This window comes from Triticum urartu, chromosome 3 (assembly GCF_003073215.2).
Source record: "Triticum urartu cultivar G1812 chromosome 3, Tu2.1, whole genome shotgun sequence".
In the NCBI taxonomy this organism is placed as follows: domain Eukaryota; kingdom Viridiplantae; phylum Streptophyta; class Magnoliopsida; order Poales; family Poaceae; genus Triticum; species Triticum urartu.
Window position 1 is genome coordinate 33,795,448 of NC_053024.1, and position 26,526 is coordinate 33,821,973.

Here is a 26,526-nt window from a genome sequence, read left to right on the forward strand (position 1 = left end):
GATGAACTCCTAGCACCAGCTCGCATGCGAGCAATTCAAGAGGAATTGGCGGCATTCTTTCTTGACCACATGATCGCTGAAGATGGAGAATACTATGTGGACCATGAGTCCGTATGTTAGGAGATTATATTTGTAAGAGATAATTATTGTATATATGTAGCCGGTAGTGTCGGATAGATATACGAGAACTTGTTGTTCGACCAATCTCTCGGAGAAGGAGAGGTGGTCGATATCACTTCTCTCTGTATGCATATATGTTCATGACGATCTTCTATTTCCTTCGTTTGCTTACTAGCTAGCTAGCGTGTCTAGTCCTCTCTATACATATGTATAGTACGTAGCATCGACCAAGCACGGACATAAGAGAGGACACTTCTCTCTATTAATTATAGCTAGCTAACACAATATATGAAACACCTAAATTAACCCCCCAAAACCACCAAACCCCCCCTTCAAAAAAAACAAAAACCCCAGCCACAGAAATGCTGACGCGTGGATGCCTATTGGTCCCGGTTGGTGCCACCAACCGGGACCAAAGGCTCTCCTGCCTGGGCTCCGCACACAGGCCACGTGGAGGCCCATCTATCCCGGTTCTGGATTGAACCGGGACTAAAGGGACAGGGCATTAGTACCGACCCTTTAGTCCCGGTTCAGGAACCGGGACAAAAGGCCCTTACGAACCGGGACAACAGGGCCCTTTTTCTACTAGTGAATATTGGTCTTCAAATCTTCAACTGATATTCAGCCGGCTTGAAAATATAGACCTTGCCGAGCTATGATTTTCAAAATCGTCAGGTTATAAAAACTGATAATTCCAGGTCATGATTGTTCCCAATGCTAGTTCATGATTGTTGCCAATGCTGGTTCATGATTATTGATGACGCCGGGTTGTGATTGTTGCAGACACCGGGTCATAATGATTGGTGACGCCGGGTCAATCTGGTTTGCTCAAAACTGAGAATTTGAGAATATTTCTCCCTTATATCCGTGTTACCTGTAGCCCCCAAGTCTTGAGTAGAGTAAAGTGATGACTTAAGACTTGCTTCAATATAAATACTGCCACTTTGAAGAAATCCATGTTGTTCATCTTAGTCACTAGTAAAGACTGAATACTCCATATATGTAGCCCCCAAGTGCCGGGTTGTCATGCTTGCAGGAACCCGGGACTTGAATTTTTGCGAGGAGCAATTGGTAGCCCCTAAGGGCCGTCTTTTTACAATGTGATGAGTCGGGTCTTCAATAAGGTGAGCAAAAAATGACTTTGGATTAGCCCCCAAGTGCCATGGTGCATGCTGGCAGTGACATGGGACTTGTATATTTGATGTAATCTTAACTTGAATAATGTAGCCCCCAAGTGTCGGGTCATAAGCCTGCAGCGACTCCAGACTATTCATTCCATTGTAGAATAAATTATATCCATTGATAAAATAATATCCATTGCGCTGAAGCGGCTTTGAAAACCTCAATCATAATATTGGTTATTGATAACCATAATAAAAATCCAGCCATGTTGGCTATTCAAGATTTGAATAATATAATCCGTCGAGGGCATTGACCCGTAGGCATGCAATAGCATGATTTTGATTGCTCAAGGCAAATATATCCTGTCAACTTAACACCCTTTATCAGGACGGGTTATCAAAACCCCAAATATGCTCAAATATGAGTCATAAAGATTAAGGCTACATGGCCTGAATTGTTTTAAACAAGGATGAACTCAAAATGTTCAAATAGAAATAATAAATCAGAAAAAACAAGGCTTTCATAGGCCGCCGAGCCTAAATATCAAGTGCTTTCAAGGGCCGCATAACCACTGAGTTAAACCTTCATGCAAACCTTATAAGCCGGACCTCACACAACCAATCGTCGTTTTAACTTTGACTAGTTTAGGGTCTGTATAAGATTGACTTGTGAAAAGTATGGCAGGCCCTTCCACGATTACCTGGGCGGAGTGGCAGACTTAAAAAGGCAGGATAACCAGGGGTTTTAGGTGAATACACCTGGCTTCCAAGCCTCGCTTTTAAGCCTATTACAAGGGTCATAAAAACTCTTGTCCTTTAGAACAAAGAGCCCCAAGCAATATTTTTGAGCTGTGCTCAATGGAAACCTATGTTTGAGTTGTGCTTTTGCAACAGACTCTCTTTGGTCCCTTTAACCTGGGTAGCAAGCCCCCAAGTGTTTTGTAAGCATGGCGTATAAGCCGGATCAAAGGGTAATCAGGAAACTCCCATGTGACCATAATAAGATAAGCCCATAAGGCAGGATACCTATGTTTGAACCGCGCATCATGGCAATAGGTTTTCTTTGGCAACCTTTAATTTTTATGAGAACTCGAACTTGCAAGAGATGAATTTCTTTTTCAACCGGAGTTTTAAACCAGATATTAAGAGCTTCAAAGCTTTGTGAAAGACAGGTTTCTCTTGAACCGGATTTTAAACCGACATTCTTCATTTTGAGCCAGAAATTTTCTGACGGCCTTTAAGTTTTTATCAATATGGTAGTAGCTTCCGGGACCGGGTTATTTTTCCCTCCAATTGACCCGGGGTTCTTGAATTGGCTGAAACTGGTAAAATTTGCAAAATTTACCGAGTCATGTCTGTGTAGGCCCCAAGTCTTAAGACGGCTCAAGGAGTTGGCTTGAGATTCCCCATACTTGACCGTGATATAAATCGGCATATAGTTGGACAGCGAAATGCTGAAATGTGTTGAAGCTGAAGGCGAGTTAATGATATGCGCAACACTCATTGCATATCTTTAGCGTTGATAACGCGATGTAAATCCATAGAAAATTGAGGTTGACCTCAGCGGGTTATAAATGATCCCATATGAGCTGTGTCAGTAACTCGGCCAATGGTTCATCCCTGCTGGTTGTTGAAGTTAACCAAACTGCAGTGGCGGCGACTTGTGTGCCTGTCCATTGAACCATCTGATGTAGATAGAGGCTGACAATATATTGTGACTTGCTCCAGAATTGTTGGAATAGACCGGACCACGGGGCGGTGGCTTGCACATATTCATTGGGCAGCTTGCATGAACAGGGTGTGACCCTGATATATTGATACAGATTGGTCGACAATGGCGGCAATTTGAGCTCGTTCATTAAGCAGTACAGAACATCCGTGCAGAATGATGTTGTCGTGAACTCATATCCGGTATAACAGCACTTCGGAGTGAATAATTCGCACGACAAAAGACCTCACCATGTTTGCCATAAACTTGGAACAATTTGTCTTGCGCATAAAAATACTAAAGGTAGAATAATTGTTCTTGTAGGAATTAAAGTATAATGATGAAATAAATAAGGCGGATAGCACCTGGTATTTTTATCGGATGAACGCAGACTGAGCAAATAATCCCTTGTTCTCCTGGTGTCCATGTCCGTAGATTTATTCCAGGTGGATGTAAGAGCATTACTAGGAGAACCCTTAAACTCTCAAACCCTCACTAGCGTTTTAATGGTCTAAAAATGATCTTTTTGTGCACTTTTACGGGTTGAAAAACAGGGGCAAAGATTAGAACCCTCAAACCCAACCCTTATAACGGAATATTCCCCATGAACGACATTGTCGTTGCGCGCGGGAGGTCGACGGGGCGACCGCCGGCGACGGAGGCGACTAACAGTGGCGGTCGCGGGCGTGGGCGCGGGAGTTGGGAGGATTTTTCCCTCCCGCACGAGTATAACCGTCAAATGAGGGTTGGGGTAGGTTTTGCCCCCCAACCTTTACTTTTGAGGATTGGGAAAGGGTTTGAGGGTTGGACTTTTAAAAAAATTTGAGGATTTGAGGATTAAGGGGTTCTAGTTTACGGCTTTTTTTGACAAAAACTGTAAAAAAAACAGTTATTTTTAGGGGTTTGAAGATTTGAGGGCTCTACTAGAAATGCTCTAACAGTTGTGCTGACACTGACACTGGACTAGTACTGATAGCAATTTCTCCAACTGATGCCCTCCACGTACTATGAAGTGCCACCTTAGAAGCAGTCAAACCAATGGAGTTTGAACTTTTCTTCCGGCCCCGTTGGGCAGTCAACACGCGATAGCCATATAGCCACTCAGCCGCCGGGGGGGGGGGGGGGGGGGGGGGGGGGGGGGGGGGGGGGGGGGGGGGCTGCGAAGACAGGATCCCGCGAAAACAAGCAGGGTCGGCTCGCGGCGATTGACCGCACCAGCGGGGATGCAATGGTGACTTAAGGTGAAGTCTTAGCCGAGGAGCGGTGAGGTAGAGGCGAGGCAGCGCCCGAAGGCGGCAGAGAGGGAGGCAGCCAGGCAACGGCGGCTCACAACGGCCGGCGGCGGGTGATGCAAGCTTGATGACTCAGTAGACGGGTTGAAGCAGACCGCGGCAACAACAGTGGTGGAGGCGAGATAGTAGTCAGCGGCCGCGGCAGAGATGAAGAAAATCAGGTAGGCCAAGTCATTGAATCGTCCCGTAAGATGTCACGTAGCGTACAGCTAGCGGCTTGATGAATTTCCTCCCTTTTTGGAAGCTCCATGTAATGTGCATGTAGTGCGAAAGCATGCCAGTATCTAATTTTTTTTGTCTTTGCGTAGTAGTGCTATCCTTCATGTGCGTGTATGTAATGAATCTCCTCACACCATAGAGTAACAGCACACCTTTGGATTGATGGGAAGCAGCAGCAGCCGGACGGACGCATCGACTCGAGGTCCTCGCAGAGCGAATGCAGATTTTGTGAGTTTATGCACCCGGGCCTCACTATCCTAGCACTTCAATGTTGCTTTAAGATCTGTGCTACAGAACTATCTTATTACATGAAATTTTTTCCTTTCTGTTCCTCTCATATAAAACATGTCTTGAATTTCAAACTTTGCAGTACAACCTAACTTTGTAACTAGAATGTGAGATAAAACTTGTAGATTTTTTTGTCCGACATAAATATGAAAAATAAGATTTTTTTAATCAAACAAATCTCATTTTGTATATTTATGTTGGACCAAAAAATCTGTAAGTTTTATCCCACATTCTACATAGAAAGCTTTGTTGTGCTGCAAAGTTGAAGTACAAATACATGTTCTATACGTATGAGAGAAACAAAAAAGAGAAAATTATTTGCACGAATCGTGATGCAGGAATGAGTGGTTGGATAAGGAATACCCGGATGCATAGGCTCTAAAACATGTTTTCGCTCGCAGAGCGGCTCAAAGGACAAAGGCGGCCGGAGGGTTACGCGCGAGAGAGGAAAAAAACGGATGGCTTGATACGCCAGAGGTGAAGCGAGCAGGCGCGTGGAGGCAGGTCGCCGCAAGGAGAAGCTCGAGGTGGTGGCGAGATGCAGCGAGGATGAACGGGCGGCTCGTCGACGCAGGGCCACGGGCCCAGCTCTGGCGGTGTTGACTTAGAGGCGCCGCTATAGAGGCGGCGCCCTCGAGGCCGGCGGATCGACGGAGGTGCATCCTAGCAGCAGGAGTTCTCGAGGTCACTCGGCGAAAATGACGACTTGGCAGGAGATTCACGGTGCCTCGAGACCACCGCGTGGGTGGCGGCTGAATGAGGCCGGGGGCGACCTGCCAGCGACTTAGCGAAGGTGGCTTGAGGTCGGGGTGGCCCGGGCGGCAACTCTGGCGGCGAGGCAACGAGGCAGGCAGGCGCGCTCGAAACGGGCGTGAATCCAGCGAGACGGGTCAATAGGCGCGACCAGCTGGTCTCCGTACTGGCGGCGAGTTTTCTTGGCGACTTGACAAGTCTGAGTAATGACTACATCAGTTTCCGGGTTATCTCTGCTTTCCGGGTCGTGGCTATATCTATTCGGATTTGCTATTTTACAATCGACTGTTTTTTAATTTGTTGACATTCAAATCTCTGTCCGTTTGTTCTTGCGCAGAGATTCACGCTGGGAGGTGTGGTTTTCGGGCCGGTTTTCTGTTTGTCGGGCACGGTTTTTATTTCGTCCCAACCCATTAAGGCCGCCCCGATCCTTCACCATCATGTTTTTCCCTTTTTTGATTTTTCTCTGTGTCTTTTTCCATTTTCATTTGGGCGGCCGCGTGAAAAGAAGGCAGAGAGGAGGGTGAGAGAGGAAGAGGCGCTCGACGGCTTGAGCGGCGGAGGAGCGGAGGCGATTCCTGTGGTTCATGTCGATTCCGAGATCCTCTTCCGCTCGAGCTTGATTACTCTTCCCTTTCTCTTCGTTCCTCGGCTGCCCCGGTTGTTTTTTCTCGTCTCTCTCTCTTCCCTGTGTGATCTAGGTCTCTTCTCTGTTTCTGCTAGTGTAGCTTCGAGATCTATGTGTGTTCTGGTGTTGGATTGATGGATGGTGTATGTTGCTGCCCGTGTTTGGTGTAGGTTTCGTTGCTCTTGTAGATTTCCCCATGGCTACTGATGTGTTTGTGTAAGATCTATGTAATCGATGTGATTCCTCTATTTAGGCCTTTAGCTATTTCTTGTTTGAATCCCCTCTGGTGTAGGCGCTGGTAGGTGTTTCGCTTCATGTAGTCGTTGGTAGGTGTCTAGATTTATGGATTTTGTTGGGGGTTTTCTTGTGGTTAGGGTTGGTGATTTTGCTCTGGTAAGGGGGCCTTTGTATTGCTTCGTGTGGCTCGTCCTTTGGATTATCCCTTGTATCCTCTTGATTTTTTGTTCTAGATGTATGTAATTTGGGGTAGGTTAGATGTAGGTGTTTGTTTCTCTGGTTTAGGATTTCCTCAGTGTATCATAATTTTAGAGATTAGTACTACTATATTTTCTTTGGCAGTATGATTCTTCAGTGGATGTCCCTGATTGTGTTTTTTCGCTAATCCCCTGTGTTCTAGCCCTGCTATTGCCCTTATGTTGTTAGTCTTAGACCCCTCCAGTGCATTTTTTCAATTTCCTTTGTATTAGAGTGCAAGCTTAGATATTAATGTGTACTTTCAGTAGTATTTTCGTCGGTAAATCCTATGCACTTAGTCATTGGCAGCATTTTTCATGTGCTTACAACGTAGTTCATGTTCTTGCCCTGAATTTTTGTGTAGGGTTTTCATTACACTGTAATATTCATCTGATTTTGCAGTGTAATTCCCATGGTTAGTCAGTGTATTTTGTAGATATATTACAATGTCATTTACCCCTGAATTACACTGTAATTCCCATGAATTTCCTCTTTATTTTCATTTTTCTTAGGCTACTTCTTTTACACTGTAATATTCATGTGATTTGTAGTGTAATTCCCATGCTTACTCACTGTATTCTTTAGTTATATTACAATGTAATTTACCCCAGAATTCCACTGTAATCCCCATGAATTTCATGTAGGTTTTCATTTCTTAGGCTTCTTCATCACACTAAGTGTAATTTTCAGAACTATGGTCCCTCTAGGCTACTAGGTTTGATGTGTATTGCATCCATTTTTAGAACTTTTTTTTGGTCTGCTGCTTAACTTGCAATTTCACAGCAAGTGTAATTTCAGGGGCAATGAATACTGTAAATTCAGGTCAATTACAATGAAATCAGTGTAATTTCAGTGCACTTGCACTGTAATTTGAGGTGTACTCATGTCAATTACTAATTTATAGTGGTATAATCTACAGTTCTTACAGTCGTTATATGCAGCAGATTTTTTCATAATTTTCAAGGTGTACTCATGTTAATTACAGTGCTATTTTTGTTCTACTATTGATCTACATTGTTTTCATGTACACCCCCCCCCCCCCCCCCCCCCCCCTCATTGTTCTGGTGGTTTGGCAACGGGTCTAGTTGAGTGCAACCCGTTTGGCCAATGTAATATTTACACAGTATTTTCTTAAAAGTCCTAGTAGTAATGCCATTGTAATATTTACACAGTATCAGTGAAGTTCTGTGTAAATACAATCACCGATTATCTATAAGTTCCTGTCATAATGTCACTGTAATGTTCAAACAGTGTGTATGTAAGTACTGTGTAAATACACGGTAATTTTTAAGAAGTTTCAGTGCTAATTTTGACTTAAGTTGTGTGTATCTAGATTGTAGCTCTTAAGATACACTGCAAGTAGATTCTAAGTAGACTATAATGACAGTGTAATTATCACTGTAATTTTCTCTCTCTCAAATGACAGTGTAAGTTCTGTGTGAATCCACTATGATCATTGTTTTCATATTTTTTGTAAGTTCCAGTCATAATGTCACTGTAATAATCACACGGTACGAGTGTAAGTTCTGTGTAAATGCACTGTAATTCTGGAAGTTCCGGTGCTAATTTGACTTGCAAATTTTGTCTATTAAGACTTCAACTCTAAGTAGACTGCAAGTTACCAGCAGATTGTAATGGCGATCTAATTATCACTGCAATTTTCTCCCAAATGACTGTAACTGGATTGTATGTTGACGCCACTGATGCCAGACCTACAAACAGTAGGTTGATGGATCTGTAGGGCTTTTTTGGGCTGTGGTAGCGCGATAGTTGTAGCTTACATTTGTTTGAAACCGGGTCCAGTTCCAACCCGGTCAGGATTGGTCTTTTAGCATTGACATGCACATAGCGGAGATACACAAAAAGGAGACGCACAAATATGTACAAGTGTCATCCTATTATTGGTTGGAAAACTTGACTGATGCCCAAATGATTTTCAGTCAAACGTCAAATAGACACCTATATCTATTTGTCTTTGACTTGCACGGCAGCCGCTGTAGCAAATACCAATTTGTCTTCGGATTCGAGTCCCCGGGTCATGTTTTCTGTTGCGCTCAGAGGTCAGCGGAGGAGGCCAGGCACAGCGGCGGGTCAGCATCTGAGCCGGGGGAGGCTGACTCTTGGGTGGCGGCTCGCGCATTGAAAACAGCGACTCAGAGGTGTCGTCTTGAGGTGGACAGCAGCTTGAGGTGCAAGCGGCGGAGGTGGGAATCACAACCGCGATTTGTTCAAGGTACAAACTCGTCGACGGCCCGGCGATTGGCAGCAACAGAGACGACGACTCACGGCGCCGGCGGTTTAAAAGCTGGGGCGTGACCCGGAGCAGACGACAACTCGACACAAAGTTGATTCAATGTAGGCGGCGCTTGCAGCGACGAACCGGCGGCAGTGGCTCCGAGGCGGAAACAGGTTGAAGTGCGTCAGCAACGGCTCGGGGACGCGCTCCGGCGACCATGGTGGCGGTGACTCTCCGGAATAGCGCGCGAATCAGATGGCAGATTAAGGCGACATCAGTGATGGAGGTGGCTCGCTGGCACGGCCACGGCAGAAGCATGCCGACGCGTGATGAGGCAGAGGGCAACTCAGAGTGGAGTCGCAGAGTCGAAGGCGACTCAGATCGGACTGGCTCCTTGGTGAGTTAGGCGAAGACCGCGGCGTTTTGGAGTAGTAACTTGGAGCAGAGGTCACGGCAATGGAAGCAGGCTGATGTGGAGTCGAAGCCTCAAGGCTGTACCCGTAGCCACGGGCTGTTCGCGGCGGCGGGGGCCAGCCACCAGCTGGACACGAGGCAAGGTTGAGAACGGGGCGGGTGAACGGAGGAGCCCAAGTCTGAGCACAATTTGATCCCGGGTCGTGGCCCTTTTCCTTATAGCATCTCCAACAGCCGCACAATGCGCGGTGCTTAAAAAACAGGTTTACAACGCGTAAGTAAATTTTTTAGAGCGCTAGAAGACGTTTGCTCCAACAAGCGCTGCAAAATATGCTGCGCGCGCGAGTCCAACGGTCCCAATCAAGCGGTCCCATCTGCAGCAGCTCAGAGTTTGCAGCGCGCGCGACCGGGCGCACCAAATATGCTGCGCGCGATGCCTTTTTGATGCGTGCGCTGCATTATTATAGCGCACGCGCGCTTTTTATGCGTCTGTTGGAGATTACAAACCGGGTCCGCGCGCGCTAAAAACAATTTTTATATCGCGCGGCGCTCATATAGCGCTTCTGTTGGAAATGCTCTTAGTTCTTTTTTTTTCTCTTTTTGCTTGATCTTCACGTGGGTACATGGGTCTCTGACTCTCTGACTCTCTGTACATAGGCTGTTTTTTCTTCTTTTTTTTTTTGTAAACCGGACAAGTAGCACCAGTTGATTTACGCCAATTAGTCTTGGATTAACCCCAGCAGCAAACATCTATCTGTTCGTTTGACCGATCACCACAGACACGTGCGGCAGCGCATAAGCTGAAACCCTAGCTTCTCTTGTATCTGAATTTTGTATATGCCGCCGTTGAAAAGTTCTTTGATCTTGATGGATGAACTTGTAGTTGATGTGAATCCTTCCATGCTGAATCTTTCTTCATTCAAAAATTTGCGAACTGTTTGTTCTCCCCTTCTATCAATGGAATGATATGCTCCGCGCGTATTCGCGAATTTTTTGGCGAACTTCTCGATCCCTCGAAATGTCCCTCCAAGAACTCAACACCACCGTGCGCAGGCCCCACGGTGGGCGCCAACTGTCGTGGAATTGTCACGGCAGATGTCCTAGTGTGAGGACTTGTCGTGAGGCCAACGCATATATGCGGTAGCTTGAAGGGGTTGGTCGGAATCGAGAGACGCAAGGCGGATCAACACATAAGACAAGGATTTAGACAGCTTCGGGCCCTGGGAAACATCATCCGGTAATAGCCCTACATGCTGTTTGTGGCTAGGTCTCATTATCATCACGAGGGAGTCGTCGTAAACGGGCTCTCCTAGTTATGTCTAGCCCTAAGATTATTTCTCCCTCCCCCCTTATATAAGTTGAAGGGGCAGGTTGCATGTAGATTCCAACTCGGATTAAGACTTAAACTATTCTGACTTCTCTTCATGAGCTTCTTAACGTCCTGGGCTTCATAACGTCTCGGGCTTATTAACCCCAGGCGACTCTGTCTGCCGGGTTATGACTGTCTGTCGGGTTATGATTGTTTGCCGGGTTATGACTGTCTCCCGGGTTATGATTGTCTGCCGGGTTATGATTGGCTTAACCCTTGCCGGGTTATCATCTGACCGAACACCTGTCAGGTTATCATCTGACTTAACTCCTGTCGGGTTATCATCTGACTTAACACCTGTCGGGTTATCATATGACTTAACATCTGCCGGGTTATCATCTGACTTAACTGTCAGCCGTTTACCACCTGCCGGTTTACCGTCTGTCTTAGCCATCTGCCTTAACTGTCTGTCTTAACTGTCTGCCGGTTCACCATCCGCCGGTTTACCAAGTCCCAGCCGGGTTATGACTCCGGCCGGGTCATACCGCGGGGTATATCCCCGACATTATCAATTTGGATTTATCCATGTTAAACTGATCCAGATCATCCTTATGTCCTTGTCATTTCCTTCTTCTAGAAAATCCGGGTTAATAGGCCATTGTGAAGAATAATTCATTTGACTCAGCTCCCAATGCTTAACAAAAATATTGGTCCTTGAAATCCTCATCTGAGCTTCAGTCGGCTTAAGGATGTAGAACATGCCGGTTTATACATATTGATGGCACCAGGTCATAATTATAGTTAACATCAAGCTTGAAAATATACCTCTTATATGCCTATCACTTGTAGCCCCCAAGTCTTAAGAAGGTAGCGTAGCATCAACTTAAGACTTGCTTAGAAATATATATGTCACAATCTTGAAGACATCCGATTTGTTCATCTCAGTCACGAGCCATAAACTGAATATTCCCATGTATGTAGCCCCCAAGTGTCGGATTGTCATGCTTGCAGCAACCTAGGACTTGAAATTGCCTTATGCTCATGAAAACTTCAACCAGTATAGCCCCCAAGGGCCGGATCATTATGTAATAATGAGCAGGGACTTTGATATATACTTCAATGAAAATAACATCTTATAATATAGCCTCCATCGTAGGGCTTGAACCCAGGCCCACAAGGTTTAAGAGCTTTGTGCTTTATCAACTGAGCAATGGACCCTTCAATATAATGGATTTAACTTGTGTACCTTGAATTGTTGATAGGAGCAATTGGTAGTCCCCAAGGGCCGGCTCATTATGATGTGATGAGTCGGGTCTTCAATAAGGCCAGTAAAAATGACTTTGCATTAGCCCCCAAGTGCCATGGTGCATGCTGACAGTGACATGGGACTTGCACATTTGATGAAATCTCAATTTGAATAATGTAGCCCCCAAGTGCCGTGTCGTAAGCCTGCTTCGGACTATTCCCTCCATTGTAGAATAAATCATATCCATTGATAACATAATAGCCATTGCGCTAAAGTGACTTTAAAAACCTCAATCATAATACTGGTTATTGATAACCATTATAAAAATCCAGCCATGTTGGCTATTAAAGATTTGAATAATATAACCTGGTTTGAAAACCGGTTCCTGCCATATTAACCGGTATATCCATGCACATATGATACATGCTATGATGATGCAATGTATAATGCAATATATGATGATGTATGTGTATGATCAAGAGGGTTTAAGCTATGGTTCATATACGACCAGAGCCCCCAAATAGTCATAATTGTGGCATTGCGCCGATCAAGAGGTGTAGCTATGGTTCGAATACGACCAAGCCCCCAAGTGATTTCCATGGTGGCCTTACGCCGATCAAGAGGTGTAGCTATGGTTCGAATACGACCAAGCCCCCAAGTGATTTCCCTAGTGGCCTTACGCCAATCAAGAGGTGTAGCTATGGTTCGAATACGACCAAGCCCCCAAGTGATTATGTGGGCTGTGCCCAAGGGGTACCTATGTTTCAGCTGTGCTGTTCAACAGACTCTCTCTGGTCCCTTTAATCCAGTCATTAAGCCTCCAAGTAAACCAGAGCCATGCTCATATGAAGTTATAATATTGGCTTGATAGCCGGATTACCAAGGTAATTAGAGCTATGCTCTTATAATATGGGCTTGATAGCCGGATTACCGAAGTAACCAGAGCTGTGCTCTTATAATATGGGCTTGATAGCCGGATTACCGAAGTAACCAGAGCTGTGCTCTTATGATATGGGCTTGATAGCCGAATTACCAAGATAACCAGAGCTGTGCTCTTATGAAATTATCATATTGGCTTGATAGCCGAATTACCATATTGGCTTGATAGCTGGAATTAGGAGGGTAGTAACGCTCTGTTCTCTTTGGTGAATACACCTATGTTTGAACAGGAAGCCCCCAAATGACATATAATGAGCCTCAAAACTTTGTGGGAGATAAATTTCCCTTGAACCGGAATTTGAAACGGAATCTTTCCTTATAAACCGGAACTCTTTCTTTGAGCTGGAACCTTCAGATTACTCGGCACTGTTTAAGCCGGAAATTGTCTGACGACCTTCAAATTTGCACCAATATGGCGGTTTTATGGTCCTGATATGTCAGGACAGTTAATATCCACCGTGGGGTTGATGATCAGCATGGTGAAGCTAAAATCAATCATGGCCGAGTCGGCCACGGCAGTAGGTAGATGAGCCGACCGCAGTAATGTAAGCCGAGATTTTGTGATTGTCATATACTTTTTAAGCCGGAATTTTTCTGACGACCTTTAAACTTTTATCAATATAACAGTAGCCTCTGGGACCGGGTTATCTTTCCCTTCAACGTCCTGGGGCACTTGAATTTGCTGAAACTGAAAATACTTGCTGAGTCATATCATTGTAGGCCCCGAGTCTTAAGACGACTCGAGAAGTTGGCTTGAGACTCTCTGTCGGTGTCAAAACTGGCGGATCTCGGTACGGGGTCCCGAACTGTGCGTCTAGGCCGGATGGTAACAGGAGGCAAGGGACACGAAGTTTTACTCAGGTTCGGGCCCTCTCGATGGAGGTAAAACCCTACGTCCTGCTTGATTAATATTGATGATATGGGTAGTACAAGAGTAGATCTACCACGAGATCGGAGAGGCTAAACCCTAGAAGCTAGCCTATGGTATGATTGTTGTTCTGTATGTTGTCCTACGGACTAAAACCCTCTGGTTTGTATAGACATCGGAGAGGGTTAGGGTTACACAAAGTCGGTTACAATGGTTGGAGTTCTGAAGGTATAGTCCGGCCATCCAGACACCCCCTAATCCAGGACTATACCTTCATCCAGACTCCTGGACTATGAAGATACAAGATTGAAGACTTTGTCCCGTGTTCGGAAGGGACTTTCCTTGGCGTGGAAGGCAAGCTTGGCGATACGGATATGCAGATCTCCTACCATTGTAACCGACTTTGTGTAACCCTAACCCTCTCCGGTGTCTATATAAACCGGAGGGTTTTAGTCCGTAGAACAACATACACAACAACAATCATACCATAGGATAGCTTCTAGGGTTTAGCCTCTCCGATCTCGTGGTAGATCTACTCTTGTGCTACCCATATCATCAATATTAATCAAGCATGACGTAGGGTTTTACCTCCATCGAGAGGGCCCGAACCTGGGTAAAATTTCATGTCCCTTGACTCCTGTTACCATCCGGCCTAGACGCACAGTTCGGGAACCCCTACCCGAGATCCGCCGGTTTTGACACCGACATTGGTGCTTTCATTGAGAGTTCCTCTGTGTCGTCGCCGTCAGGCTTGATGGCTCCTACGATCATCGATAGTGATGCGGTCCAGGGTGAAACTTGTCATCCCGGACAGATCTCTGTCTTCGGCGGCTTTGCACTGCGGGCCAATTCACTTGCCCATCTGGAGCAGATCGAAAGCTATGCCCCTGGCCGTCAGGTCAGATTTGGAAGTTTAAACTACACGACTGACATCCGTGGGGACTTGATCTTCGACGGATTCGAGCCACTTCCGAGCGCGCAGCACTGCCACGACGAGCATGATCTAGCTCTGCCACCTAACAGTGCCCTGAAGGCCGCACCCACATCGGCTTCGACCCTTAATTCAGAGCCAACTGCGCCGATCGAGGATGGGTGGATGGACGCCGCCTCGGGGGCTGCGATCCTAGCGGCGATCGAGCCGAACACCAGCCCCGCACTCCACGAGACTCGTGATTCCAAGGAGCCGGACTCCTCTCTGGACTCCAAAACATTCGCGCCTCTGCCGATCGAATCCGATTGGGCGCTGATCATGGAGTTTACTGCCGCGGACATCTTTCAGCACTCGCCCTTTGGCGATATTATGAAATCACTAAAGTCTCTCTCTTTATGAGGAGAGCCCTGGCCGGACTACGCTCAGCGAGATTGGGTTACGGACGATGAAGAAATTCAAAGCCCACCCACCACCCACTTTGTAGCCACTGTCGACGATTTAACCGACATGCTCGACTTCGACTCCGAAGACATCGACGGTATGGACGCCGATGAAGGAGACGATGAAGAACCAGCGCCTATTGGGCCCTGGAACGCCACCTCGTCATATGATGTATACATGGTGGACGCACCAAAAGATGACGACGAGGAGCGGAAGGAAGCACCGAAGGCTTGTTCCCTCGAAAAGCAGTCAAAGCGGCGATGCAAGCGCCGCCTCAAATCCCGCCTCGACAGAAATAGCGATCACACAGACCCAGCGCTGGAGCAGGGCGAACCGCTGCCGGACAACGGCAATCAGGATAATCAAACCGAACAAACAAATCCTATCAAGGATAATGGCCCGGACGACATAACGCCGGACAGGCACCTGGAGCAGCAGACTGCCCGTAAAAGGCTTGTTGCCATCGCGAGGAGTCTGAAAATGCAGAAGCAAAGGCTCAAGGCCGCGCAAGACACACTCCAAATCAGATGGAGTAAAATACTCAACACAACAGCAAGGTACGGCGACAATCGCCCCTCCAAAAGCTACCCAAAGCAGAAGCTGCTACCCGAATTCGATGAGGAGGCCTCAGACCCCCCACAACCAAATATCAAAGCAGCCACCTGGTCGGATAGACGACCCCTCTACCAACACAGAGCGGCATACAACACCGCTCACAATACAACACGCGACCCATGCGAGGGCTCGCACCCCAAGGACGGTGCAACAAGATCCATCTATGAACCACACAAGCGCGCCCCAGCATACAATGCAACACAACAAACATCCGAACAACGCGGTACACCCAGCTACAGGGGTGCCGCACACCCCCTATGTTTCACCGATGAGGTGCTGGACCATGAATTTCCAGAGGGATTCAAGCCCGTAAACATAGAGGCATACGATGGAACAACAGACCCTGGGGTCTGGATTGAGGACTACATCCTCCATATCCATATGGCTCGAGGAGATGATCTCCACGCCATCAAGTACTTACCCCTCAAGCTCAAAGGGCCAGCTCGGCACTGGCTCAAAGGCCTCCCTGAAAGCTCCATTGGAAGTTGGGAAGAGCTCAAAGACGCCTTTCGGGCAAATTTTCAAGGGACTTATGTCCGACCTCCGGATGCGGACGATTTGAGTCATATAACTCAACAGCCCGGAGAGTCAGCCCGAAAGCTTTGGAACAGGTTTCTTACTAAAAAGAATCAGATTGTCGACTGTCCGGATGCCGAAGCCTTGGCAGCTTTCAAGCATAGTGTCCGTGACGAATGGCTCGCCAGACACCTCGGCCAAAATAAGCCGAGAACGATGGCCGCATTAACAAACCTCATGACCCACTTTTGTGCGGGTGAGGACAACTGGCTAGCCCGATGCAGCACCAGCGACCCCAGTACATCTGAAGTTAGAGATGGAAATGGGAAATCATGGCGCAACAGCAAAAACAAACGCCGGAATAAAGAAGACATCACGAAGGGCACGGCAGTAAATGCCGGATTCAAAAGCTCTCGGCCAGGTCAAAAGCCGCCCCCTAAAGGCACAAGGGATTTACTGTCCAGCCTCAACAAAATTCTGGACCAAGTATGTCAGATCCATGGTACCCCTGGTAAACCTGCTAATCATACCCACAGAGAATGTTGGGTCTTCAAGCAGTCCGGCAAGCTCAACGCCGTACATAAGGGGGAGGATACACCAAGTGAAGATGAGGACGAGCCTCCCAAGCAAGACACGGCGGAACAAAAGAAATTTCCACCAGAAGTCAAAACAGTAAACGTGTTACACAAGATCAAGGGAAAAAACAACACGGCACTCCCAGGAAAATATACCCAAGTGCCTGTCACCACGAAGTCCTGCCACAGGTTGTCTCAACCAATCACTTTCGACTATCGCAATTACTCAGCAAGTATCCGACACGCAGGATGGGCTGCCCTGGTATTAGACCCAGTAATTGGCAGATATCACTTCACACGAGTCTTGATGGACGGCGACAGCAGCCTAAACTTAATATATCAGGATACAATCCGCGGGATGGGGTTAGACACCACACAAGTTCGCCATAGCAATACTACCTTTAAAGGAGTAACGCCAGGCCCAAGGGCTCATTGTACGGGCTCCCTCCTACTACAGGTTATATTCGGCTCCCCCGATAACTTCTGTCACGAGCATTTAACCTTCCACATCGCTCCGTTTCAAAGTGGCTATCAAGCACTGCTCGGACGCGAAGCTTTCGCTCGCTTTAATGCAATACCACACTACGCCTCCCTCACACTCAAGATGCCCAGTCCACGTGGCATCATTTCAGTGAACAGAAATATCAAGCGATCTCTGCGCGCCGAAGAGAGTGAGGCTGCCTTAGCAGCCGCACACTAAAGGCGCCCGGACTAGTGAAAGCATCCAAATAGGTCATCAAGACCTCAGACACAACTAATCAAGTCCGGCGCCGCTATTTATACCGAATAAGTGGTCACACCCCTATTTGTCAATACAAGGGGCTCAACGCGCGCAGATAAGTGGTAATTTCTTATCATCTTGAATTATACATGATTTCTTTCAAACCTATCTTTTTGCATGACAAGTTTTTCACTTAACTTCCTCTCTTTTACAGACGATCATCGTGCTACACCCGTCCAGGATACGGCACAACGGAGACACAGCGTAGATGTGCAGCAGGGACCCGCTCCAAGGATTCTTTTTAGATTAAGACCCTGCGTAAACCTTTTTTACTGTCTCTTGTTGATACATATCCACCGTTGAGAAGGATGCCGACGTCTTGGCATGTGGCCACGCCAGAACAATGCACGTACCTGGACACAAGGGGCTTCTTACAAAGGCCATTATTTAGGCCCGGTTTATACCACAAAGACCGAATACCTTAGGGAGTGTTCGGCGTCGCGAGTTTGGCCCTATATGCATCAGCTCCGAATCATTATCTTTGGTCAAATGTTGGGTTCGCCCGGCTCCTGTGTTTTGGTGCCTTATGTTCCGCTTTACTGGCTAAGGTAGCACCAGGAGAACTACTGCGACTATTCCCTCGTTCATCAGGACAAGCACCTCAGTAGATAAAGCCGAAAACTGACTGTCATGATAGAGTGTGAGACTGGTTAACCACTCGATGACCTGTGGGAATGTTAGAATTCCCCCGCCTTAACGAAGGGCCGTTTTCCGGCCAGGCATGTACGCACCCCGGAATCGGGAGAGTGCGGAGCCACCAGGGGCTATCTAGTAGCCCCACTGTCAAACTCCTATGGCAAAGTGAAAGTGCTAAAGCATTATAGTCCGGTTGCCTCGCTCGCTCCGCTATCACCTCCTTAATAGGACCAAGACGTTGGGTTAAGTGTGAACGTGTGTTTTTGCGAGCACCTCCGCATTATATGCGTGGGGGTTGAAACCGACGACTGCAATCTTTCAGGTTATACACATGTATACATAAACGGCCGCCCAGGAGGCATCATATTACTTTCAGGCAAAAGTATAAAATAGCCTTATAAAAATTTAAAAAAGCATTTCGCTTACAATGAGATTACATATCACTCAAACATAATATTTTTTGAGCACTGGGTCTCTATCAAACGGGCACCCTCAAGAACTTCTTCAAAGTAGTGCTCAGCAGCCTTTCGACCTATAGCCGACTCCCGCGCTGCAACATTGGTAGCATCCATCTCCGCCCAAAATGCCTTAACACGGGCAAAGGCCATCCGTGCGCCCTCTATGCACGCCGACCTCTTCATCGCATTAATGCGTGGCACCACGTCAAGGAACTGCTGCACCAAGTTGAAATAGCTGTTCGGTTTTGACCTTTCCGGCCATAGCTGATCCACAACAGACCTCATGGAGAGTCCGGACAACCTATTTAGTTCGGCCCATTCGGCTAATTGGTCAGTCAATGAAAGTGGACGCTCGGGAGAATGGAATTGTCTCCAAAACAGCTGGTCTTCTTCACGGTCCGTCTGACCCTGGAAGTACGTGGCCGCATCGGCAGCGCTCGCCGCCAAATGCATATACACATCCTCCGAACTCCACAGCCGATCCAGAGGGGCATACCGTGGATCTCCGAACTTCCACCGCAACATAAAGGATTTCCCAGCTACAATATCCCCGGCTTCCCGCAGCTCCTCCTTCTTTGCCCTCATAGCAGAGCGGAGGTCTTTTATCGTCGCAGCAGCCTTCTCAAGGTCCGATGGCTTCGCTTGGTTTTCCTTTTCAAGAACCCGGCAACGGTCGGCGACGGCTTTTAATTCTATGGCCATCTTGGCCATCTTGTCTCGGCTCTCGCCATGCGCGGCCTTCTCGGCTTGCAACTCTTCGGCCGCCTTCAAAGCAGCCGCATTACCCAACCTCGCTTGTTCCTTGGCTCGGGCAAGTTCTGCCTGCAAGGCTTCAATAGTTGCAGCTCCATCTGCAGTCACAACATATTAAAGATGCTGGCATCATGCGGCTCTTCCTATTGTGGCATTTACCAGATAATGACACTCACCCTGTGCCTCGTCAAGCCTTTTGTTAACAAGCTCGATGTCAGCGTCTGCCGCATCCAACTGCCGTTCTAAATGGGCAAACTCGCTAGTCTGGCTAGCCACCGGAGCTTCCATCACCTGCACATAGAGGCAGTATGGTTATTACCTGGGAATATGATCCTCTGTTCATCGTCGTTTCCGACGACAACCAGAGTCTCAGGGGCTACTATCTGCACAGGGCACACCTAGCATGTGCAGGACTATCATACATTCTTTTACGTACCTCAAAGCCTGTCAGTAGACTCATAAAAGCTTCATGCAATCCGCTTTCAGCGGACGATATTCTCTCCATCACCGTATTCATCAGCACACAGTGTTCATCTGAGATGGACGCTCGCCCCACCAACTCCCTCAGAACATTCGATCGCACACTAGACGGTGCCGGACTCTTTTGTCTGCTCTCTTCGGGAGCCGGACACTGGGAGCTTTGGGGGTCAATGGGATTATCTTCCGGCCTCACCGGACTCGGAGAGGCCCTCCGCGACGACACTTCAGGGTCACCCGCTTCCGGAGCGGAGGAGTCTGGAGGAGGCATTTTGCTCTCCATCATCTCTGGAAGAAGATCCCCCGAAGACGAGCTCATTTGAGAGGGGCTAAGGCCCGAACAGCAAAAATATATGCGGTCGTTATTCCCTCAGAAGAAAAAGATGGCATATCTGTACTATTAAAGTATTTCGGGTCACTTACGACTCGCGGGAGAATTGATCCCCCCACGGACTTTGTGCGGAAACAGCGCCCCCCAAGGTAGGACCCTCTGTGGGAGACTTCTTCTCCCGTTTGGAAGCTTCGGCTTCTGAATCCCCGGGAGCAGTCCTTTTCCTCTTCTGGTCGTCTTCCTTCATGGAGACGCTCGCTCCCTCGGTTAGAATGGGCAGCGTTGGGGGCCCGTGTCCGCCAGTATTATCCTCCACAATATCTTCCTTCAAGGGCTCCGGGCAAGGTGCGGTCTGGAGCATCTTTTCCAATACCGGATTTTCCAAACCCTCAGGGAGGGGGGCCGAACACCGAATCAACTTCGCCTTTGTTAGCCAGTCCTGGTCAAAAAGAGAACTCTCAGAAATAACTTCGTAACAAAGGAGAGATAGTATGTTCGGCCGGAAGATGCCTTACCTGTTCGGCGACGCGGTTACTACTCAGGCCCACGTCCTCGGTGATTTCCGGCACTCCACCTGAGGTCCGAAGAATGACTTGTAAATCTCCTCATGCGTCAGGCCGAGAAAATTTTGAATGACACGCATTCCCTTGGGATTGAACTCCCACAGGCGAAGAGGCTGGTGTTTGCAAGGCTGGACTTGACGAACCAGCATAACTTGTATTACCGCAACCAAACTGAAATCTCCATTGAAGAGATCTCGAATGCGGCTTTGCAGTATAGGCACGTCATTGGCTGGACCCCAGCTCAGACCTCTGCTGATCCATGACATCAGTTGTGGTAGAGGGCCTGAGCAAAAACAGGGGCGACCGCCCACTTGGCACTCCTAGGAGCCGTGATGTAGAACCACTCCTGTTGCCACAATTCAGACACCTCTGGGATGGAACCTTTGGGCCACGGAGCTCCCGTCATCTTGCGTATTGAGGCACCTCCACACGCTGCATGTTGCCCCTCGATCGTCTTCGGCTTTACTTCAAAGGTCTTGAGACATAGGCCAAAGTGAGGGGTAACTCGGAGGAAGGCCTCGCACACGACAATAAATGTCGTGATATGAAGAAAGGAGTCCGGAGCTAGATCATGGAAGTCTAGCCCGTAATAAAACATCAAACCCCTGACGAAAGGATCCAGAGCAAGGCCTAGACCTCAGAGGAAGTGGGAGACGAACACGACGTTCTCGTTGGGTTCACGGGTGGGGATGGCCTGCCCTCGGGGAGGCAGCCGATGCAAAATCTCGGCGGTCAGATATCTGGCCTCCCTGAACTTTTTGATGTCTTCTTCCATGACGGAGGAAGGCACCCATCGGCCTTGAAGGCTAGATCCGGACATGACTGAAGGTTCGGAGCACCTGACCTGAACTTTGGGTGCTTGAGCTTGAGGTGGGGGAAGGATTTGATTGAGCACGGGAGGGAAAAAATAAAAGCCTTGTCCCTTTATAAAGAGGGTGAATATCAAGCGTCCTCTCCGTGTTCGTTTGGACTTTCCTATAATCTGGGAGTCCTAGAAGCGGTTGGGTTACCCATGCCCGTACTGATGAGAATCCCAGAATAAGGGGACACGATCTCTGCTTTAACAAGACGTGCCAAGGAAACCGCCTCACATGACGCGCTGAGGAGGGATAATGAAACGACTCGGATAAAGGCTTGGCCGTGGTGTGTCACACTACGGAATACGTCAGCAGATTAGATTTGTGTAAATATTATTCTCTCTATGGCAATATGTGGAAACTTATTTTGCAGAGCCGGACACTATCTTTGTGTTAAAAATCTTCTATGAAGTACTTGGAGGAGGAACCCGCCTTGCAATGCCGAAGACAATCTGCGCGCCGGACTCGTCGTCATTGAAGCCTGGTTCAGGGGCTACTGAGGGAGTCCTGGATTAGGGGGTGTCCGGATGGCCAGACTATACCTTCAGCTGGACTCCTGGACTATGAAGATACAAGATTGAAGACTTTGTCCCGTGTCCGGAAGGGACTTTCCTTGGCGTGGAAGGCAAGCTTGGCGATATGGATATGCAGATCTCCTACCATTGTAACCGACTTTGTGTAACCCTAACCCTCTCCGGTGTCTATATAAACCGGATGGTTTTAGTCCATAGGACAACATACACAACAACAATCATACCATAGGCTAGCTTCTAGGGTTTAGCCTCTCCGATCTCGTGGTAGATCTACTCTTGTACTACCCATATCATCAATATTAATCAAGGAGGACGTAGGGTTTTACCTCCATCGAGAGGGCCCGAACCTGGGTAAAACTTCGTGTCCCTTGCCTCCTGTTACCATCCGGCCTAGATGCACAGTTCGGGACCCCCTACCCGAGATCCGCCTGTTTTGACACTGACAACGGGCCTTCAATCTGTGGGAGTTCAACCCGGCGCAGCACCAAACTCTGAACAGGCTCTTCGACACGACGTACGAAGATGTCTGGAAGGTGCTTTTCAAGGGCGCCGAGGCTCCCGCATCTACTACCGAGGATCACGTATTCAGCGTGCAGCGTCACGCCAGCGCGGTATGTTATTTGTGCCTTTTACAGGGTGTTAGTTTTTCATAGTTTAACTCTTTGCGGGATCTAAACTCCCTTACCTTTGACAGGTTTGGCAGGCGAAGTCCGGACAGATCGACTGTCCGGCTCCTTTGCCCGAAGACCCAACCGATGCCCGCTTGGCGAAACTGCTGGTTCCGGCACCCCATGTGGTGCCGGAGAAGAAGGCCAAGAAGAAGGCCACGGGGACCCGAAAGAGTGCCCGGCGCCCGGAGGTGTCGGATTCATCATCCGACGACTCCAAGATGTACTCCTCCCACGAAGACGAGGAGGAGGAAGAAGAGACCTCTCCCCTTCCAGCGGGGGAAGGGAAGAAAAGGAAGGCCGCCCCAACTGGGGAGGCCGAAGGGTCCAAGTAGGGGAAAACCCTTCATCCGGACTACTCCACCAACGCCGACGACGGCGAAGAGGAGTGGCCGCTCAGGGCCAAGCCCATGGCGAAATCGGAAGTATCCGAATACCAGAGTAATTATAGTATTCCTTTATTGCACAACTTTCCCTTATGTCGAATATGATTATGCAGCCCACCCAAAGACCGGCTCGACGCGTCGTCGAGCGGTTCACTGGACTCGTCGGATGTGAATTCGCTTCCGACGGCTTCCTCCCCCCGCCCTATGAACGACGCCAAAGTGTTGTCCCAACAGGTTCCAAGCCGGGAGGAGGTGGTCCTGGAGGCGCCGCAGGGCGACCACCCGGACTCCAGGAGTAAAGGGGATAAAACCCCCCAGTGCTCCAAGTCCGGCTCTAGGCCGGACACCACTCCGGAACCTTCAAAGGTTCCAGAGTCCGGCGGGCGACCTCCTTCCAAGAGGAGCAAGCCCTCCATGCCAGTGACCCCCGTCCAACCGGAGGCGCCGGACAGTCTGTTGGAGGTGCTCGAAGGCGCCTCCATCAACGAGGAGCACCGCACCATTATGAGTGCGGTGGTCCAGAAGGTTCAGTCTGCCAAGAGCGGACTGACTGAAGCTTGTAATAATCTTTTAACAGGCTTTGAGGTAAGTAAAGAATATGTAAATAATATTACCGCATAGACAGTAGCCCCTGATGCTCTGTTTGGCGTTCGGGAGGAAAAGCCGAATAAAGGATCAAATAAAATTCGCAGGAGTCTAACAAAAAGGAGTCAATATGCGTATGCAGGCTTCTCTGCTGGCGTCCGCCGCACTGACAGCGGAAGTGGACATGCTAAAGCAGAACCTCGAGCAGTCCGAGCAAGAGCTCGGGCGTGCCAAGAAGCAGCTCGAGGACAAGGAAGGTAAGAAAAACCTTGTTTAAATATATATAAAAAAAGGTGCAATTGCAAAAAATGACAGGATTATCATGGCTATTGTAGGGGCCACATCTGAGGTGGCGACCCTTAAGCGAGCGCTGCTCGAGGTCGAGAAGAGGGCGGCCATGGAGCGCACCGAGCGGGAGAAGTATGAGGCCGAGGTTGGCAAGGTGCGGCAGGAGCTCCAGGCTCTCATGGAAAAACATGAGAGTTTGGAGCTTGACTCAAAGACGCGAGCCTCCGAGGTCGCGGTGGCTATTGAAAATGCCAAGGCTGCCAAGGCCGAATCCCAGAAGACCCTCCAGGAGTTGGATGAGGTGAAAAAGATAGCAGCGGGTAAGGCATTCTTTATGCAAAGTATACACGTAAACGTAAGTAACTCGTTACTTACCTGAATCCGGAGCTCTCCAGGAGCATTCGCAGATCTGCCCCGTAGCGTGTCCGATGCCGCCGCATTCTATCGAGCCGAGGAAGGCAGCTCAACAGAGAAGGTTTCTTGTCTCAGTATGCTGAGGCCGGACACCCTGTGCCCCTGAGCGACCAGCTGAAGCAACTGGTCGAGTTCCACAAGGCGGCCGAACAGGCCATGAAGGGCCTCATAGTTCGGCTGTGTCCTGGAGAGGCTCTGCCTGGGAGCTATTTCGGGCTGGTGCGGCGGCTGATGGGGGCTTGTCCAAGGCTCGAAATCATCAAGCGCTCCGGCTGCATTGGAGGCGCCCGTAGGGCCCTTGCCCGTGCTAAGGTGCATTGGGGCAAGCTGGATGCTGAGAAGCTTGTGAAGGACCGGCCACCGCCGGGGAAGGAGCATCGCAAGCCCGAGAATTATTATAAGGATGTTCTGAAGGGTGCCTGCCTTATGGTGGATGAATGTTCCAGGGATGTAATTTTTGAGTAAAACTCGCTCGTTTTATCCTGTGCGCTGAAAACTTGTTCATATGTGCTAAGCAATGCTGTTTGAATTTAAAATATTACCTTCTGTGCGGCTGTTTATCAATTCTGAGAGATGGCGAGTCGTCGGCTTCTGTCCCCGTGCGGCTAGTGTTGGGGTGTTCGGGGATAAACCTGAGCGCTCTTTTTCCCATGTTTGGGTCCTTCGACGGAGGCGCTCAGCACAACGAACGAGGCAATCGGACTATAATGCATGAACACTCTCACTTAGCCATAGAATTCAATAATTTTAAATTTCGGCGAAGCCCCTGGTATTCGGAAGACCGAGTTCGGGGCGCTATCCACGCCTTGGCCGGATAGAGCCGACTCCTCGCTCTAAGAGGCATAAGTCTTTAGGGACTCGAAAAACCTCTCGAACAGCGACCAGCTCTCGCTTCATCATGACAGTCAGTTTTAGCTCTACTGAGGTGCTCGACCCAGCTCAACTGGGGCACAATCGCAGTAGTTCTCCTAGTGCTACCTTAGCCGATATAGCGGAACGTAAGGCACCAAAACATAGGAGCCGAGCAAACCCAACTATTGACCCAAGACATGATTCGGAGCCGATGCATATAATGCTATAAGTTCGGGGTGCCGCACTTGTTAAAGTGTTCGGACTTCTCACACCATATTGAGGGGGTACTAAAGCCCCTGGCGTATTTTGGCCGTACCAAAGTGTACGGGTGCAACATGTCGTTAAGGAACATATATTTGTAAAAAAAGGTAATGCAAAAATAGACAAAAGCTATGCATTGTTTATTAAAAAGGGCTGCGATCAAAGCAGAACGATACAAATAATGCGATAAGCAAAAGTTGGACTATTTAACATGTTCGTTCCAGGGGCAGGCTGCGGAATGGTATGCGAAACAGGTATACTGTTCGTGATAGAGACCACCTGGGAGTTCCGTAATGCGGCATGGCTTGTCTGCTTCCCTGGTTCTTGCATCATTTGTGCGGCAATTGAACTGCCGAACAGGTCTTCCGAAGAGTGGAGTCCTGAAAGTAAGAGAAAATTTAAAAAATTGGCAGCCCCTGGTGCGGTTTAAGCCGTGTTTCGGGCGTGCCGTGATGGTGCCCCTCCCCCTGTACCCATGGTATTTCTAGAGCGTAGTTATGTACGCGAAGCACTGGTGTCTCATTTTTGCAAGGGCTGGGGTTGGGGCCGCATTGCTACGCCTGCTCGGAACGTGCCAGGCGGTCTTGTTGTAGGTTACTCCGGGCGCGCTTGACGGTGTCCGAACGTTTAATGGCCGGACTGGAGAACTGCCTGTTGAGGCTGCTTTGTACTTCTGCTGCAAGGGCCGCCGTGTGCTCCTCCGTTCGGAGGGAGCGTTCGGTATTTCCATTGACCGTAATTACTCCTCGAGGGCCTGGCATCTTGAGCTTAAGGTATGCGTAGTGCGGTACCGCATTGAACTTGGCGAATGCGGTTCGCCCGAGCAGTGCGTGATAGCCACTGCGAAATGGGACTATGTCGAAGATTAACTCCTCACTTCGGAAATTATCCGAAGATCCGAAGACCACATCAAGTGTGACTGAGCCTGTACAGTTGGCCTCTACACCTGGTATTACGCCTTTAAAGGTCGTTTTGGTGGGCTTAATCCTC